We start from the raw sequence: 18,424 nt of genomic DNA, 5'->3' as shown, positions 1-18,424 counted from the left end.
GTGCAAGACTTCTATGTCTCCTGGGCAGAGAGCTGGAAATAATTAAACCTGCAGGCGGACAAAGCTTCAGTGTCCAGTTTGTTCCTGGCATGCTACTTTTGATACTCACGACACTCTTAATTCACCTCCGTGGTAATGACATGTTGTTTGTTCCTTCCTTAGATCTGTTGCATGTGGTTCGCTAGAATTTGACTCAGTTGCAGATGTATTTTGGGAGTTTATTTTTAATTTGGTCTGAAATAATCTGCAGGAAATCATGGGGAGGGCCCTATGATGGCAATTGAACATAGAACAACAAAAGTAAACATTATGACGTCAAACTTCCTGGTGTAGCTGTATGGCAGCGCTGTGTGCCAACCTGAATTTGATGAGGATAATGATAGGCTGTTAAGGTTGGATGGAGTCAATCTGTCCGATGGAGGGATTAATCTGTTTAATGTGACGCTGCAGGATTTGTTGGAACAGGCACTAGAAAGACTGGAGGCACTGTGGCTAAATTAAGTTAGATAAATAGCCTTGGTAATGGCTGTAGCTACAGTGTAGTTCTTTGGCGGTAGAAAGATCCTGCCAAATGTGGGTTTGTTGCCCAATATGAAGCCCAATATGTGGTTGTGGGATGTTATCCTAGATATGGGGTGGTTGAAAGCAGTGAGCTGAGTGGCTGGTGGCTGCTGATTCGTGCTACAGTGGTGTGCTGGTGGCTTTGGGTTACATGTAAGGGGCACTTAATCAGGGTGGTGATTTAGTGGTTCATCTTGTTGTTTACCCTTGTATGTTTAATAAAAGCTTTGGCCGATTGATCTCCAGCTCAATGTCACGTTTGCTGTCTTTCCTGAACTTTTCTATCCCATATCGGAGGGGTGAGGGGACACCTGAGGATTCCAAGTTCATAATTAATTTGTGGGCATATCAAACCATTGTGTTACAGTTTTGCTTACCAAAATATTTAGCATTTTTATGTTATTTATGATTTTATTTTAACGTAACATGTTTAATAACGTTTCACATGTCGGATGTAATTCCAAAGAGCACAAAATAAACATGACAGAATATTGTGACGGTGAGGGGGTACCCAGGCCAATAATAAAGGTATTATGCCCGGCTGGGTGCCCCTGAGCCATATTGGGTAGTTTAAGTGTCAGCTCATCAACCCAGTTATGGCATGTGAACTGCATTGTAATAAAAGATTTCTGTGTGTTTTACTGTTCCAGGGGTGCCAACCAGCGGAGATTCGCAGGGCGTGAGTTTCAGGGGGGATTTTACGGTAAAAATGTTGTCAGTGTGTGTTTGGCTAGAAGGGGACCAGAGTTGCTGGCTACCCTGAAAATGTACCCAGGAATCCTACCAGATTCCTGGGGTCATGAAGACACAGACCACTGGACAAAATCCTCCCTAGGAAGCAGTTAGGCGGCTCACCGTCAGGTCTCCCTGCTTCAGCACAGACCAGAACAGTAAGATGGGGCAGGGGGATAAATCACAATCAAGGGTCCCCTGGTATATGCCCAAACCCCCAGAACCCCGTATAAGGATTCGGAGTCTCTCCCACCATGTATAAGGTGGCGAGAGTAAAATGTTTCTAAGTCCAGCGCTTAGAGCCCTCTGAAACTGGCCGTGCGCATAGTTCAGGTAGAAACATATAAAACAACCATAACTCAATTTTGATAACGTTTAATAAAAATGGATGAATGAAAGTCCCCCTATATTGATGTATTAAACATGATAGGAATAATTGGGCTTTCATTCCGAACACTGGAGACAGGGAAACACTCGTTTTATTATAGCACTCCACTTAGTATGTGTGTCTCGCTGTAAATGAGCTGAGTAATTTACAGCTTCGGACTTCTAATGCAACCTGCTGGCTTGATGTCACAATGTCTGTTACAGTCTGGAGTTGAAAGTCTCAGAGTTTCTGAGGTGTTAGGTTGGGAGGGATAACTCAAGTAACCCCATCCTAGTGTAGAGTCCGGGCCATTTGGCAAATGGTTGCCCAGACTTACTGTCGCCAGGTGGAGGGGTTGGGTCCCATATGCTAAGTGGCAAAGGTGCTAGGTTGGCTCATGCCCTTAGCAGAATAGGAAGCCACCCCTGCCAGGTTTCTGAAGTATTGACAACTCCGGACTAGGTGGAAAAAGTTATTCCCACGGAGGGATTGGCTGCACTTGTTAGGTACTATATAGGGTTCTGAACCCTATAAGAATTCCTGCAGCTCATTGGGAATAAGATTCATCTTAAGATTAATCAAGCTTCATAAGTTTCATCAAGATTCCAAGTGCCATTACAGCAGCGGCAGATTTGAGAACGGACTAAGGCTTTCGCGAGTAATTCACGCTCCTGGGAAAATTACTCCTACAGACTTTATTTTACAAGATTTCGTTCTGGAAACAAATTATTTCATTTGCACCCATCCCAGTAAGTGTATTTTGACTGTAATTGTGGAACATTGTGGGTATATCTTTTCATGAAATAAATTACAATTTATTTTACCTCCTTGCTTTGCTCAATCATATGATCCCGGTATAAATGTGTTGATAACCCTGGTCTCCTGTGACAAATATACAATACATACTGATTTTATTGTGGGCTAGCTCTGAGCATATGTATAAAGGTAGTATTAAATTATACATTCTAGTTACAAGAGAATAGAGGGTAGGGAACTGCTCCTAATTCAAGAAAAACTATGAAGAACGAAAGCTGCATTTTAATAATAATAAATGTTTGTTCTTGTATAGCGCTGCTAGTTTCACGCAGCGCTTTACAGAGACATTTTGCAGACACAATCCCTGCCCTGTGGAGCTTACAATCTATGTTTTTGGTGCCTGAGGCACAGAGAAATAAAGTGACTTGCCCATGGTCACAAGGAGCCGACACCAGGAATTGAACCAGGTTCCCCTGCTTTAAACTCAGTGCCAGTGTCTTTACTCACTGACCTACTCCTTCTTCTCTCTTTTTGCAGTGAATAAATACAGAACTGTATTGATAACATTTTGAAAGATCTGGCACGGATTGAGTCACTTTCTTCCGCACCTATGTACAGTATATGTCTATTAAACATTTTTGAGCTCATACATATCTGGAGAAAGAGTTGTGCAACAATTCCACAGGTGCATCAGAGTTGGTGAAGCATCGGTTAGAAAATCCACCATGGCATCCCTGATATTCTATATCAGTAGGGAACAAGGAAGAGTGTGAGCAGGTTGACTAATAGAAAGCAAAACCAAGATGTAAAAAGAAATGCTTTTGGGTTCGTTTTTAACTCTTTCACTGCTGTAGAAATGTAAACTGTGCACATAAGTTTAATACTGTACATAGATTATTCTGAATCATTATGGTGCAATCGCCAGATTTTCATCTCATCAAATTTCCTGCCATTTTCGGCAAACTTTGCATTGATAATATTCAAATTTAATGAATAGGCTTCATGGACTCATTAAGGTGATATTTTATTCATGCATGTTAACATTGGTGTGCAGTCCATACATACTTTAACCCTATTCTTTTCTTTCTTGTTTGGAAAAGCTAATAAAGGGATGTTGGGATGCCCCAGAGCCAACTGGGGTATTGAAATTTCAGTTCCAAACTGTGATCAGCAACTAATTTTTAGTCCATTTTCAGTCATTTAAATTGGTGACAATACTGGACTTTGCACAGGGTGAAATGACTGAGGATTTTAAGGTTTAGCTGATTTCTAGTTGACAATATGGTGCTGTCGTTATTTCATAAACTAATGCATGCAGAATATACAGCAATTGATTTCCTTCTGTTGCTAAAGAAGTGGCAAATGAATGCTATAATTCTCAGTGTCAGGCTGCGTAGTATCAGCCTGTCATTTTCTGCACTTTACTTGAAATTATGAATAGACAATGTGTGTAGGAGGGATGCAGTTGCTAAGTAACCAGTTTTTTGTTGTTGTTGTAAATCTTTCTTTGCTGTAATAGCATTTTCAGCTTAATTACTTTTGATGTTGATGCAACACATTTGCATTTAAATTCCTTAAGCATCTCTGTAAGTATATTATGCAGGTATATAGCTTTGATAAGGTTTAAGTGCTTTGATTTGTTTTATTTGTGCAGTAGAGCTGGTGTCATGCTGTACACCATTCTGTATACAGGAAGGGGTGAAGGTAAAAGAGGAAAAAACACATAAAGTAAACAAATAACAATAATGAGGATGATGTAAACTAATAATATACACTGCATTATTACCTTTTCTGAATTGTCATATGGTGTTGTCCACTTTTATATTTTTTCCCTTATTGTTGCAGCATGTAATTAAGAGTTTATGTAGACATGGCCATCAACACCTTTCCCGAGGACCAGGACTAAAGTCTTGAGCTGGATCCAGGGCTGTTCAGCAAGCAATGGGGGTGCAAGGGGTTGAGAAAAGTGTGGAGAGGGGTAGTGGGGGTTGGGAATGCTGAAGGTCAGTTAAGAGGAGTCAGTCTCCTGTTCATATAGAGACAGCCCAATTGAGAGCAGAGGTTGGGTCCGACTTCCAGGCAACTTCTGGGTTTCACGGTGGAGCCGGGACAGATGTCTCAGAGCTCCTCCATTGTCTGCAGCATTGTATGTAGATAATCTCTCGTCAAATATTCTGTCTTTACCTCATACATTACCATGCTATATTAGTCCTTTGTTTGTGTTGTACTCTCAATCCCCTTTTCCTCATAGTGGAGATAGGGAAGAATTCTATATGGTCCTATGCTGTCGTGAGTTGCTGCCCACAGAGGACGAGGAGGCCGAAGATGAGGACGATGGCAGCCTTTATCCTGGCAGGGGTAAGTACAACTTTAGTTCCAGATCTGAATAATAGGCCTTTTGCCCATTACAGTGTGTTGGGGAGGGGTGGTATAGAGGAGGGGGTGGGGGGTTGTACGGTGGTCATTTCTTGCCACAATCTGTATCCTGTTGATTACATAGATTACCAAAGTGACCATCAATGGATTAAATTGCTAGAGTTTTGTTTTATAGTAATGTATATATTATAGTAATGTATATTTTATAGTAATGTATTTTATTGCATTGTGCTGTCATGTTTATTTGAATGGGCAAAATCACTATTAGCCATCTTTAGCTAATAAACTTTTACCCATTCCGGTGTGGTGTTGGTGGTACTAGGGGTGGGTGAAGGGGGTAGTTGCCATGGCATGGGTGTTAAGGCCTTTTCGGAAGCGGTTAACCCCTTCATTGTCTTAGCGGTTGTAACCGCTAAGGTAATCAACGGGTTAATTCCTACTGCAACCATCCCGGGAGGTCTAAACACCCGCCCTGGGGCAAGTATAAGCTTCATGCACCCCCTCTACCAACAACAAAGCATTGTCTTCTATTTAACCCTTCAGTAAATTAGCGGTTAGCACCTAAGGTAATGAAACTAAGCTGTAATTTTATTTTTATTACCTAGGATTGAATCCGGGGGTCTCCGGAGGTGAAATCAATGTGGGTCAGCGCTGGAGACCCCCAGCCTCAATCCTATGCAGTAAAAATAAAAAAAGCTCTGTCAGATGCAAATCACGATTTTGATCTTGCCACCCTTTAAGTAGCGAGAAAAAAATGTGAGTGTTTAACCCGCGATTTGCATCTCGGAGCTTTGTGAATAGCAGTTACAGGCAAAAAATGCGAGTTTGGGATTTTTTTCAGCTAGCGCTTGTGATAGCGCTTGTTAAAAAGCTGTTTTTCAAGCGATATTGTCCAGTTATTGAAGTTTTGTGAATAGCTTAACATGAAAAATCGCTTTAAAAGTGCACTTAACCAGTGTTAAGTCACATATATAAGTTTAGTGAACAGGCCCCATTATCTCTTAGCATACAGTACTTTCACTGCAGCCAGGAAGTCTGGGATATGACATGCAAATGAGCACTCAGTGTGTCACTATGTGCTTCTTATTAATTTCAACATGGATCCCTATAAATTTATGCCTGCCGTATTAAAGTACATGGCCAGTGAACCAACTCAGACACAGCTATTTCAACCTTTTGGGTCTCATCAGTGTGAAGTTGGTTGCTGGCCTTGCAATGTGAAGCTGTAGTGGCTACAACAAGACATAAAGTAAGTTATGGTGAGTAAAAAAGTGACAAAGGCCCTCCCCCATACAGTGTACAGCAGCAAATAAAAATACCACTTATGAGCACATTCAGATGTCTCAGCAGGACCGGTTTTAGAAGTTTGCCACCCATAGGCTGCCACTTACCTTTTTGCAACCCTACTCTTTTTGCAGCATTGCGGCATCAAATTATGCCGTAATGTCACATGGCAATGCGTTTGCATGACAATGGGCCATCATGTGAGGCCACGTTATCATGGCAATGCATCGCCACGTGACAACGTGACATCATATGATGCCGCAACGCTACTGAAGGAGGAGGGCGATGCTGCAGGAGGAGGTAGAAGACTTTTACAGAGGCCCCACGCTCTCCCCTGGCAATCAGTTTAATTGTTGTGGGGAAGAGAGTGGGGCCTCTGTAACCGCTGCACTAGCCACCCCAAAATTGTCCGCTGCCCTGAAATGTCACGGGAGAGCAGGCTATTTACACCTTTTTATCCGGATCATACATTGAGCAAAACAAGTTAATGAAATAAATTGTAAATGTATTCACAGGAAAAGGCAAACACAATGTTACACAAATTACATAAGAAAAGACACACTTACTTGGAAACTGGGGTACACACTATACTCTCCTAGGTGCAGGGGATTCTACCTAAGGATTTCCCCCAAACACTGAGAGATAGCTCACGTCCTGGAACTGAAATCAGCCTGCAGTTCCACACATCACCCCTCCCCCTCTCCAGAGGTCTGGAAGTTACTTGCTGGATACACTGCTTAGAATCTTGGAGAACTCCAGAGAACATTCTCTGCAGCCAATCAGAGGAGGGCTCATCTGGCTGATGATGTCAGAGAAAGGAGCATGGCTATGTGCAGGGAAGTCTCTGTAGAATCTGAGATAACCCAAATGGCTGTTGGGGCCTTTTCCTCTGACCCTCCTTGCTACCAAATGGCCCAACACCTCTGGATATCCTGGATTCCAGATGGCTAGGCAGACATCATGGGGCCTATGCAGAGAGCAGCGCTATTTCAAAACTCGCCATTTTTTGGAGAAAATAGCGCAGAAAACAGCAGAAAATGGCGAGTTACGAAAAACGCGCCAATTTTTTTTTCTATTTCTAAAACTCGCCTCGCGGCTGGCGAGAACCTCCATCTCGCCAGTTTTAAAAATATCCTAATGCAGAGAGGCGCGAACGGCATCTAGCGGCTGTTCGCGTCAATAAAATGGCGCGATTGTCTCCTTTTTGCCTCGCCAGGAAAAGTTGGCAAGAAGCTGCCGCTCGCGGCCATAGGAAAGGAAAAAAAAGCGCAATTTTTTTTAACACATTTCTGCAGCGCGCATCTCGCCAATTTAAACTCGCCACACGCATTCATGTTAAACATAGCAGAATTCGCACATTTCTGCATATGGAGAATAAAACTCTCCAAAAAAGCTACTTTTTAGTAAACTCGCCAATTTTAAAATTCGCTGCTCTCTGCATAGGCCCCATTGTCTCCTATGCAAATGCTTAGGCTGACTGCTTTGATTTTTATACATACAGTATAACACCTTATGAACCATACTTTAATAAAGTATAAACCTTGGGGAACCTGATATATGTGTGGGAAATTAGTTGGGGATATCTGGGCTCAAAAAACAGGATTCTGGGAGACACGGTGCAGCCACCATGTAAATCACCCCGCGAACCCACAAATAGTGCCTGCATGCCGGGGAGAATCAGGGAACCACCAGTAGCTGGTCCCCCCATAACTCCTGCAAACAAAAGGAATACATTTTTTCCCAAATATTCTACCTAAAACGTACACTCACAAAATCTGGAGTGTCTACGAGAAAGGGAACACCAAAATTCCAATAATATGTCAGGATTTTCTACACTTTCCAGGGGCCTTTGCCTAGATACAGTCCTGTGTCTCAGACAGGTCCACAAACCTGCCTTTCCACATCTCTTAGCATACAATGCTAACACTGCAGTCAGGGATTCTGGGTAATGACACACATGGGTAACTCAGAATGCTACAAATGTGTCCCTTCTTGGTCTTGTTTTTTTGCTACTTGACTCTCCTAGCATATTCTTGTATCAATATTTGCTTTTGGTACAATAGTTCAGCATCAAGAGATCATCAAATGACATTACTGACTATACATACTCCAGACATTCATGTTTATAAAGTAAATGACCATTAGATTTACAAGGTCTGAGTACAGTCTGCATTCCTCTCCCTAGCGCGATTATTGAATACATTTGCTTCCATTAAAATGAATGTGCAATTTTGAAAGAAGACTATAAAATGTAGCAGACTCATTTTTATACATTCCAAATATTTAATGGTGATATGTACATTATATCAAAAGACTAATGCCCTAAAATGAATAGAACACAAACTAAAAATGGAATGCTTTCATTTTCTGAAATATTTTTCTCCATAAACTGAACATATCATCAACTTTGATAAACATTGGACACCAAATTTCACCACATACATAATGATTATTGATTAATTGGTGTCTAAAAAATCAGGTATCCAAGGTATTTTTGGATATTTTATTATATCCTAAATGCGTGATTATATTTTGGATAATGTGAGTGCATTTTTAAACTTTGTATTTTAAGAAGATACAATTTGAACAGTCTGCGCTATGTCCTGTATTTCTGTTATATTCCGATAAGGTTCCAGTATATACATATATACATACATCTTGGTGAAAGCTGCTGTTTCGGGAGAAAAGAAACCTTTATGTACAAGAATATATTGGGAAATTTGTAAGTACAAATTTCTCTGGATTCTACTAAGAACTCATTGAATATCAAGCTTTTGAAAGACATATTTGCACTATTTTGCTTGTGTTTTTCTTTTCATATATATATATATCTGCGCTCCCCAAAAATACCTTGAATACCTGACACCTTTGGATTGAGGAAAAGCAATCTACATGAAGGGTTGAAGCTGCACTTTATTTTATTTCACTTTATCACATATTCACTTCATGAGTATGAATTGTCACTAATATATAATTATATTCAAGCACTTATTATAAGTTACGGAGTGGGTAAGGGAAACTCCCTAATTGGGTGCTCTATATACTTCCAGTATTGCTGTATGTGAGCATATAGTAATCATATGAGCGGGGTTGCATCTTTTTTAAACAATAATATGTCCACCATGAGGTCCCAGCCTGGAGAGAGTAATAAAGCAAATATAATCCATAAGATGAAGGGAGAAAGCCATCTAACCTGCTCCGGTGAGTATGTCGCTCCACCCGGCGGTCCCTCTTTGGGCGGGCTATTCAAACCTCCCGTTGTATCACAGAGTATAGGAGTGTGTACTCACAGTTCCAATTCAGTCTCCTGGTCTGCCTCTCCAGCTGGGAATGAAAGGATGATCCTGCTCCACTGCGTGCCTCTGTTCCAAGGGTAAGTCGTAGATAGAGAAGTAGTAGAACGAGCACTGCAATTTAGAATAGGCTGGAGGCAAAGTGCTTTAGAAAAAAACTTTATTACGGCATACAAGCCAGATTAAAAAACATGAGGAGGATCCTCTCGGCGTACTGTAACAAGATTAAAAATAGGATAATAACAACTACCAGCCTGTCCGGTCTAACCCGTCAAACTGACACAAAACACACAGCTATACATATTAAGAAAAAACATACATAATAAACAGTTAACCAAGACAAAAGAAAATTGTGCTGTAAATCCATCCTACTGTAAGGGCCTCATGCAGAGAGCAGCGCTATTTGAAATTGGAGAGGGGAATAAAAAGTAACTGTAATGGAGAGTTTTTTTCTCCATATGCAGAAAGGGCATAAAACTGCATTTAGAATCCTTTCTGCATATGGAGAGTTTCAACCGGCGATATGAGCGCTGTTGAAACTAGTGGGGAAAAAATTGGTTTTTTTTTTTTTTCTCCCCCACCGGCCGCCGAGCGCCAGCTTCTTGCTGGCGAAGGAAAATGTTGAAAATCGCGCCATTTTTTTGCCGCGAACAGCCACTAGATGGCGTTCGCTGCTCTCTGAATACGGCCGTTTTCAACACTGGAGAGATTTATGTTCTCTCCAGCCGCGCGGCGAGTTTCAGAGAAAAAAAAAAAATGGCGCTTTTTTTAAAACTCGCCATTATCTGCCTTTCTAAAGGCAGATTTCGCCAATACATGCCGCTTTCCCTGTTAGCGCTGCTCTCTGCATGAGGCCCTAAGACTGAATGAACCCATACATGTGGTATACAATCCCACAGAATACAGACCCATATAACTATGTCTTAGCCTAAAAAAAGAACTAAGAAAAAAAGAGAAGAAAGAAGGAGAAACTTTAGATTATTTTATTCAAACTCTTAACACAAATGAATATAATATTTATTTCACATATGAGCACAGCATTAATCATATTTGTTATTTGGACCTCATGTTATACATTGACTTAGAAGGGAATATACAGACTGACGTTTATAGAAAGCCCAACTCTAGGAATACATACCTTATGGCTAGCAGTAATCATGCTGGGCCTCTCAAGAGAGGAATCCCAAAGGGCCAATTACTGCGTTTAAGACGGTTATGTTCTACTGAAGAAAGCTTTGACATACAGGCCCAGAAACTCATTACTAGATTCCTAGAGAGGGGGTACAAGGAAAAGGATCTTAAGGATACTCTACTTTTGGTGAAATCCATGGAAAGGGAAAAACTCCTCTCCATGAATGTTTCTAAAAAAGGACAATGGGGTAGAAAAGGTACAAAACCACGACCTCTTTTCATTACACAGCAGAGTGGACAGTCCAATGCCATACGGTCAATTGTTGCACAACATTGGGACACACTGAAATTAGACGCAGATATGAAGGATATTACTGATAAAGGACCCAAATTTGTGTTCCGCAAGGCAAAATCTTTGGCGCCATATGTGTCACCCAGCCTGTTTTCCTCTCAACATACTACGGGTATAACGAATATACCTAAAGGCTTTTTCCAGTGTGGCCATTGCAACATTTGTCGCTTTGCTAAGACTCTTAAAAAGATAGTGTTCCAAACCCAAGACACTTCAGACCATAAGGACTTTCATTAACTGCAATACCAGTTATGTAGTCTACATACTTAGATGTAAATGTAATAAAGTGTATATTGGACGTACCATCAGGCCCCTGAAACATAGAATCCAGGAACATGTTCGTTTAATTAAAAAGATGGATACATTACATCCAGTCTCGAGACACTTCTCCACTTGCCCCATGGGAGGGATTCAGGGTTTCTCCTTCTCAGGTCTGGAGCACATACCAGCAGCAATAAGAGGGGGGGACAGACTGAACCTCCTAAACAAACGGGAAATGTCTTGGATTTTTTGCATGAACAGCCTCCATCCATACGGTATTAATGTGGAATGGGAATTGGCCCATTTCCTATAAGCCCATGAGGGACATATATTTGTATTGTGTATGTACCTGACCTTACTGTTTTTTGTTTCTTGAGTATAAATTATGTGTAGATTTTTTGATCTGCTTGATAAAACTCACAAACTCACAATTACAAAGACAGAGTGACTAGTCGCTCACTTAGTAGTATGAAGAAAATAAAAAACTAGGTGCTTAGGGAATGGTAGTACAAATAAACACTTGGACAAGTGACTTAAAGGGGTCACTAAAAGCCCTAATAACAGCACTCAAAGTCACCATACACAAGTAGGTATATGGTAGGGACTGGAAATAAGTATAATTACTAGGACCACAAATAGGGGTATATAGACCCCAAGCCAAGAGACTTCAAACAGTAGTTTAAAACCAAAAATAATAAAGTTTTAATATTATAACGACCGACGCAACTTAACAACTAAAGGGAACATATATACACACACATAGGATATTAAAATCCTCAGGGAACGAACGGTAGTGGGATAAAGTTGGAGACAGGCTCATGTGTAAATACACGTGGCTTAAGAGAAATACCCTAATGGGTAGAAGGTAGATAGGGTATACAGTATGTCTCTATTCATAGAGTAAAAGATATACAGGTGACTTGATAAACAGTAATAACGGTCATACTGCGCAACATCAAACGCTGATAGAGATATCAATATCACCGCCCCGCAATATGGATGAAAACGGCGTATAGCGCGACCCGCGGGGGTACAGCGAGAATACAGATAATAATAAAAGGGAACACCTGATGTTAAATGCTATCGTGACTGGACAAGGAGGCCTAAATAGGCTAATACTTATCTTCTAAAGTCCAGGCAAATGCTGCATGTAGAAATAAACAGCGTGTCCCTGTGTCTGTTCTGATACTACCTTCACTTCATGCCCACACAAACCGTTCTTCCTGGTGTGCGTCAAGCGTCTGACGTCACCATACCCCGACGTACGTTTCACGTGCTAGGCACGCTTCTTCAGGGGGAGGAGTCACACCCCGCAATGTCAGATGCTACGTTTTATAGTCAAATGGCTAGGAGGGGCCATGATGCCAACCAATGGTAAGTAGAGGTTGGATCAGCCTCTCAGGGTAAGATTATACACGGCTGATAGCCCTGTAGATAGTATAGTATACAGGGGGTTAATACATGTTATGTTGTCACATATTTAGTGAAGCATAAGGTGTACTGATGAACAAGGTTACTTGTAATCACAAAGGCCTGTACGTGAGACCTAGGCATAAGGTAAATAGATAGTATACTTACTGATAAAGGCAAATATATGATAGCAAAGGTGGTCATGATCATGAAGGAGCTACGTCCACAGATGTTAGAGGACACTTAATAAAACATATGGATAGAGGTAAGTACTCGTGTGGCAAAAAAAAGCTACGTCCACAGATGGTTGAGGACACTTAAATCAAACATTTGAACATGGTAAATGAATATATAGTAGCTAGAGCTCCAGACTCAAATGGGCGAAGAATGGCATAAGGAATACCATGGCGGAGACTGGATTTAAAGTTAAAGGGGACGCTCAGATCAAATGGATATATATGACAAAGGTAAAGTGGGTAATCTAATTCTCCAATGTGTATGATACCAGGTAAGTTGAATGGGTGCTTCTAAGTGATAGTGTGACAATGGTGATATACAATGGATGAATAAAGGACTTGCCAAATAATTGTGTCCAGACTTGTCAATTGTAATAAGTATTATACAGTGTAATATCCATAACTGATCGTGAGGGGAGTGAAGCAGTGTAGAACTGTGCTATGCTGGCGGAACTGCCCAAAATGGTCAAAACAGAACCTGCAAATAACTTAACTATATACCTGGACTCACAATTAGTTGGGATTATGCTAAAATGTATGATACAAAGCCTTTCCTAGAACCTGCTGTTCATCATTGTAAAATTGTTTATAAATTTGCTCTTCTATTATTCTATTATTCTGTTCTCAATATGTATAATATCAAGTCTCTTTTAGAACCTGTTATACATCTGCTCCCTTGATTAATGTTTATTAAGATTGTTATTGGATATGAACATTCCTTACAAGGATTATACTTGATTTTGCCTTTGTGTACTCACTATACTCACTATGATCTATATAAAATTATGATATATGTTCATAATTACATACTATAATTAGTCAAACTTTTTATATTACGAGAAGGGAAAATAATATAGATAAATCCATACTAAGGGATTGAACACATACATCCTGACATCTCTGTTATTATTGTTGCAATCAAAATACATCTTTTTTATTTTTACATAGGAGTTTATTGTATTTTAGGAATAACAATCTTCTTTATTTACTTAGTAGTTAAGTTTTTTTAATATATATGTAACGGGTGGACCCCCTTGTCTGACCCCCCCAATCTCACATTGGCACGTGTGGTCTAACCGGTTCCCATTGTGTGATCGTGTATGGTGGTGCACATGCAAGTAACAGGACTCCTGAGTCTCCCGCTTGATGGTATTAGGGGATGTCATCAGGACAGGTAGCTGAGGTAGTGGGTGCGAGTCCTACTTACATCATGTGCAGCGCCTCCACCTCATCAGGATCTATGCTTCCGCAGGGAGATGGTCCTGGTGAGGAACTCCTTCTCGGTGGTGACTGCCACTGTTGAGTAATCTCACACTCACACAGTGGGGGTTTCTTTGAACAGGGCATCTTTATTTGCATGGTATGGGCAAGCTGCCCCTCACAGCTAGCAGCTCAGCCGCTCATCTCTTTGCAGCACTCCATTAGGAAGGTCCCTTGTCCTCTAATAGATCTGCTTTCCACCTCTACTCTCAAAGAGATTCCCCAGCTTCTCTGTCTGCTGTAAGCTCCTCTCTCTACCTCTGCATCTCTCTCTTGAGCTGCTCTGTCTCTGTCAGCTCCTCTAAAACTCTGCTGCGTATGCTCACTGACTCAGAGCTAGCATGAGACCACTGCAACACTGTTGCAGACCTTCACGTGCCTCTCACTGAACAGAGGCAGCACAACAACAGGAAACTGAACTCCTAACTTTAGGCAGTGCTGTGTCTTATATCACCCCCCAGAGAACAAACATGATCTGTATCACTAAGTGTGGACACAATGCATGTTGTCACTTCCTTTGGGATATATGACACCTCACCAGGGTTTGAGGGCAAACCTCCATTGATTGTTGCTGGCAATCCTGCATACTTACCAGGTTCACTGCCAGCATGAGAAAGAGATATGTACACCAATTTTACACATGGCTACATATATCTATATTCGTTTTGTATGTATATTTATCTTTTATTACTATTATATCCATTATTATATTGGTTTTTCTCCTTCTTTCTTCTCTTTTTTTCTTAGTTCTTTTTTTAGGCTAAAACATAGTTATATGGGTCTGTATTCTGTGGGATTGTATACCACATGTATGGGTTCATTCAGTCTTAGGATGGATTTACAGCACAATTTTCTTTTGTCTTGGTTTACTGTTTATTATGTATGTTTTTTTTAATATGTATAGCTGTGTGTTTTGTGTCAGTTTGACGGATTAGATCGGACAGGCTGGTAGTTGTTATTATCCTATTTTTAATCTTGTTACAGTACGCCGAGAGGATCCTCCTCATGTTTTTTAATCTGGCTTGTATGGCGTAATAAAGTTTTTTCTAAAGCACTTTGCCTCCAGCCTATTCTAAATTGCAGTGCTCGTTCTACTACTGCTCTATTATAAGTTACGAATTCACTATTTAGAAATAGATTTAAGCGCCAATATATAACTATTGTTTTGTTTGCATGTCTAAAAAATCAACAGGGGAAACCCCCCACCAAAAGTGCACAATGTTATTATGGAGGTAAGAAATTGTGCCACTTACTAACATTTTCATTTAAATTATATCATTTTCTAGGAAATTATTTTGCATGTATTTGCTGAAAAGTGAAAGTGAAGCTTGACATACATTTTGGGCAATTTTTACCACTCGTTCTATGGGGTCTATTTATAAAATTCTCCTAGCTGCGAAACTGGTGCAAGAAATTGCAAAAGGTTCACCAAAGGAAATACGTCCTATTCAGATCTATGGAATGTTACCTTTGACATATATGGTGTGATTCTTTTGCCCATTGTTTGCATCCAGCAGATCTAGATACACATACCCCCATGTGTAGAGATGGACACATTTTTGTCATCATTCGCTGTGAATTTGGGAGTTCCTTTCAGCCCCCAATATCGACGGCTCAATCAAAAAATTGCACATTCCCTTACCTTTGTTCAAATGCTTGCAATACTGGCTGCCGCCACTATTTGCCCATTCAATTCAGAATGTCTATACATTAGTTTGCTAATGTTTTGACATTCGATACACCCAAAACGTCTAAATGTGAAATATGGGTTTTGAGAGGGAAAAATCTATTTTAGTAGAGTATATGTATTCCCTCAAACAACACATACTGATGAAGACTTCTGCTTGGGTCCCCCATTCAGGGACACTGTGTGGGCAGTCCACCGGCTGCCCGCAAGGGAATTTGCGTGTCCCCGCGGTACACTGTAACCCGCAATGGCTTTAAAAAAGCCAGGCAGATAGGGGAGTGTGGGGGTTCCCATGCGGGAGTCGCAAGGAGGGCAAGTCGGAACTGGAGACTTCATCTGTAGATAAATAACGAGCACAAAAAGGAGCACTCCTGGGAGATATGCTCTCACTCTCCCCCTCTCTCTCTTCCACACTCTCTCTTCCCCCCCCCCCACTCTCCCTCTTTCTCTCCCCCCTCTCCTCTCTCCCCCCACTATCTCCCACTCTCCCCCATCTTTTTCTCTGCTCCCACCCTTCTCTCTCCCCTCTCACACTCTCTCCATATTTCTGGGTCTGCAAGTTCGTGGCGAACTGAATGTCACATAGTAAAATCATGACAGATTTAAGAACATTTGACTATATCTTTAACTGTCCAAACTGCTTACGAATATCCGTCAGAGAATTAAGTTTTATTCAAACACCAGCAAAGAATTTGACACATTCGACCATCTCTACCCCTATTTATACAGTATTCTTCAGAAAAGCTTTACAAATATACAGCTTTGAGATTTGAAAACATATCAGATGTAACGCCTTTCCCCCCCCCCAACCTCAGATAGGGTCCTCTACGGGAACTAACTCTCCCATTACATGTCTGTATGTGGTGCATACCTGCTGGCAACAAGAGGGCCTGAGTCTCCCGCTGTGACATTGGGGACAACAGGACAGGTTTCTGGGGTTGTGCCTTCATTCTCCTCAGTGGTGCAGGGCCTCCATCTCCTGCAGGCCCCAGGGATATGGGGTGGAATCCCTACAGCAGAATCCCCTCGCAGCGATGAGAGATTCCAGTCTCACACACTGTCTCTTTAAATCAGGACTCGTTATTAAAGTCCAGCAGCAGATTACAGCATACAGGTACAGGCATTCGCTCTCGGCCGGCAGTCTCCCTTCAGGATGTCCCTTTGACGCCACTCTGGGCCTAGGGCCACCCAGAGGTGGTCTAGCTCTTCCCCTGCCCCCTATACAGGGCAGGAGGTATTTGGTCCATCTATTGCCCTATGGGTCTAACAGCTCTACTCCTTCTCTCACTAGCTAACTCACACTCTGACAATACAGAACCACTAAATAGGAAATTACACAGCCCCAAATGGCTTCAGCAGGCACCGCCCCTGTGTCTTTTGATTGGACACAGGGTCAGGTGACCTACGTTCACTGACGCAATGTCTGAAGCAGGGGAAATCCATGATTACTCCTGACAACCCTGCCCTTTACACAGGAATTACTGCCAGGAGGAGAGCAGAAATATAGCACAAACCACACAGGGCTACACAGATATAATTAAATTTATATAAAACACTTAAAATATGGTATTCTAAACGAGACAAAACCTTTCCTCCTTCGGTTTAGATAGAATACAAATGTGCTAATTTCTACCCTTCAATAATACTTCGTTCAACTTGTAATAGAAACAATTACAAAAAATGGTACACTGTAGATTGATTTGGAAAGTACTTTGTCAACTGTATTCATACAGTATATACCCATACCTAAACTTGAAATCATATTTGTTTCAATCCCCAAACTTAAAATAGATCAATCAAATAGCAATTGGACAACTTGCTCAAGGCAAATATTAATTGTTCATATTACATAATTGTAGGTGATGAATTTAAATCCTTTACAAGATTAATGATAGAATTTGTCTGACCAATTTGGAGTTAGAAAAATATACATGAAATAAAAGGAAGTCATTAATTCATTATAATCTGAAAACACAGCCACCATGAATACATTTCCACAATTTAATACTTTTAAGGTATTATCTATATCTAGTCATGCAGGATCAAATGTGTATAGATTTTTAAAAAGCAACAACAATATTGCTTTTAATTTAAAAAACAAATGAGAAACGTAATTGGACATCACTCTTTCAACAGTGGGAAGAAATTAGTCATTCTACAGTAACATAAAATATTGATCTTAAAGGTAGAACAATTCAATGTTATTAATGGAATGTATTGGAAAACTATAAGATTATCAAAAGCATGATTATCCAATATCCACTTCAAGTGCAAATGTACAAAACCAGATAAAGCACTAGCAAGAGCTCATCTATTAAATGGGCCATGTCCTACCTCTCAAATACTGTCTGCCAGGTGCTCTTGGAGTCTGTTGCTTGTGCTGGTTGCAATGGCACTGACTCCGGGCGTCCGTGCAGCTCCAGTTGTTAGTACACCAGTTAACAGTGTCACGGAATGGCAGACCGCCAGTACCCAGAAACAGCGGGTTACCGGTACACCGAGTCTGTCCAGACTTTGCTTGCCGGAAAAGCGCCTCGGTTCTACTGAATGTGACGGATACTTGCTTCAGCTAGGGTAAAAAGGTGCCCCAAAAAAATACACTGACCACTCCCAGCTTATTCTGCTAGGATGGTAGCATCCCCAACCAGGACCAGTAGGGTGAACCCACCCTAGAGATACTCTTATACCTGGGGTACCTCCCATCCAATCTTGGGAACT

The 18,424-nt window shown here is 41.0% G+C and overlaps 1 long non-coding RNA gene across 1 annotated transcript; it reads right to left on the bottom strand.

Moving 5' to 3' along the window:
• Nucleotides 1-10,517: 10,517 nt before the first annotated feature.
• Nucleotides 10,518-14,540, bottom strand: LOC142469240 (uncharacterized). The gene is made up of 3 exons (XR_012788989.1): nt 13,967-14,540; nt 10,773-10,843; nt 10,518-10,639 (listed from the first exon to the last, which is right to left on the bottom strand). It is a non-coding gene; the product is annotated as an uncharacterized LOC142469240 (long non-coding RNA).
• Between the last annotated feature and the right edge of the window lie 3,884 nt (nt 14,541-18,424).

Source organism: Ascaphus truei, chromosome 1 (genome assembly GCF_040206685.1).
Source record: "Ascaphus truei isolate aAscTru1 chromosome 1, aAscTru1.hap1, whole genome shotgun sequence".
Lineage (NCBI taxonomy): Eukaryota > Metazoa > Chordata > Amphibia > Anura > Ascaphidae > Ascaphus > Ascaphus truei.
This window is presented reverse-complemented; position numbering and strand designations above follow the sequence as displayed.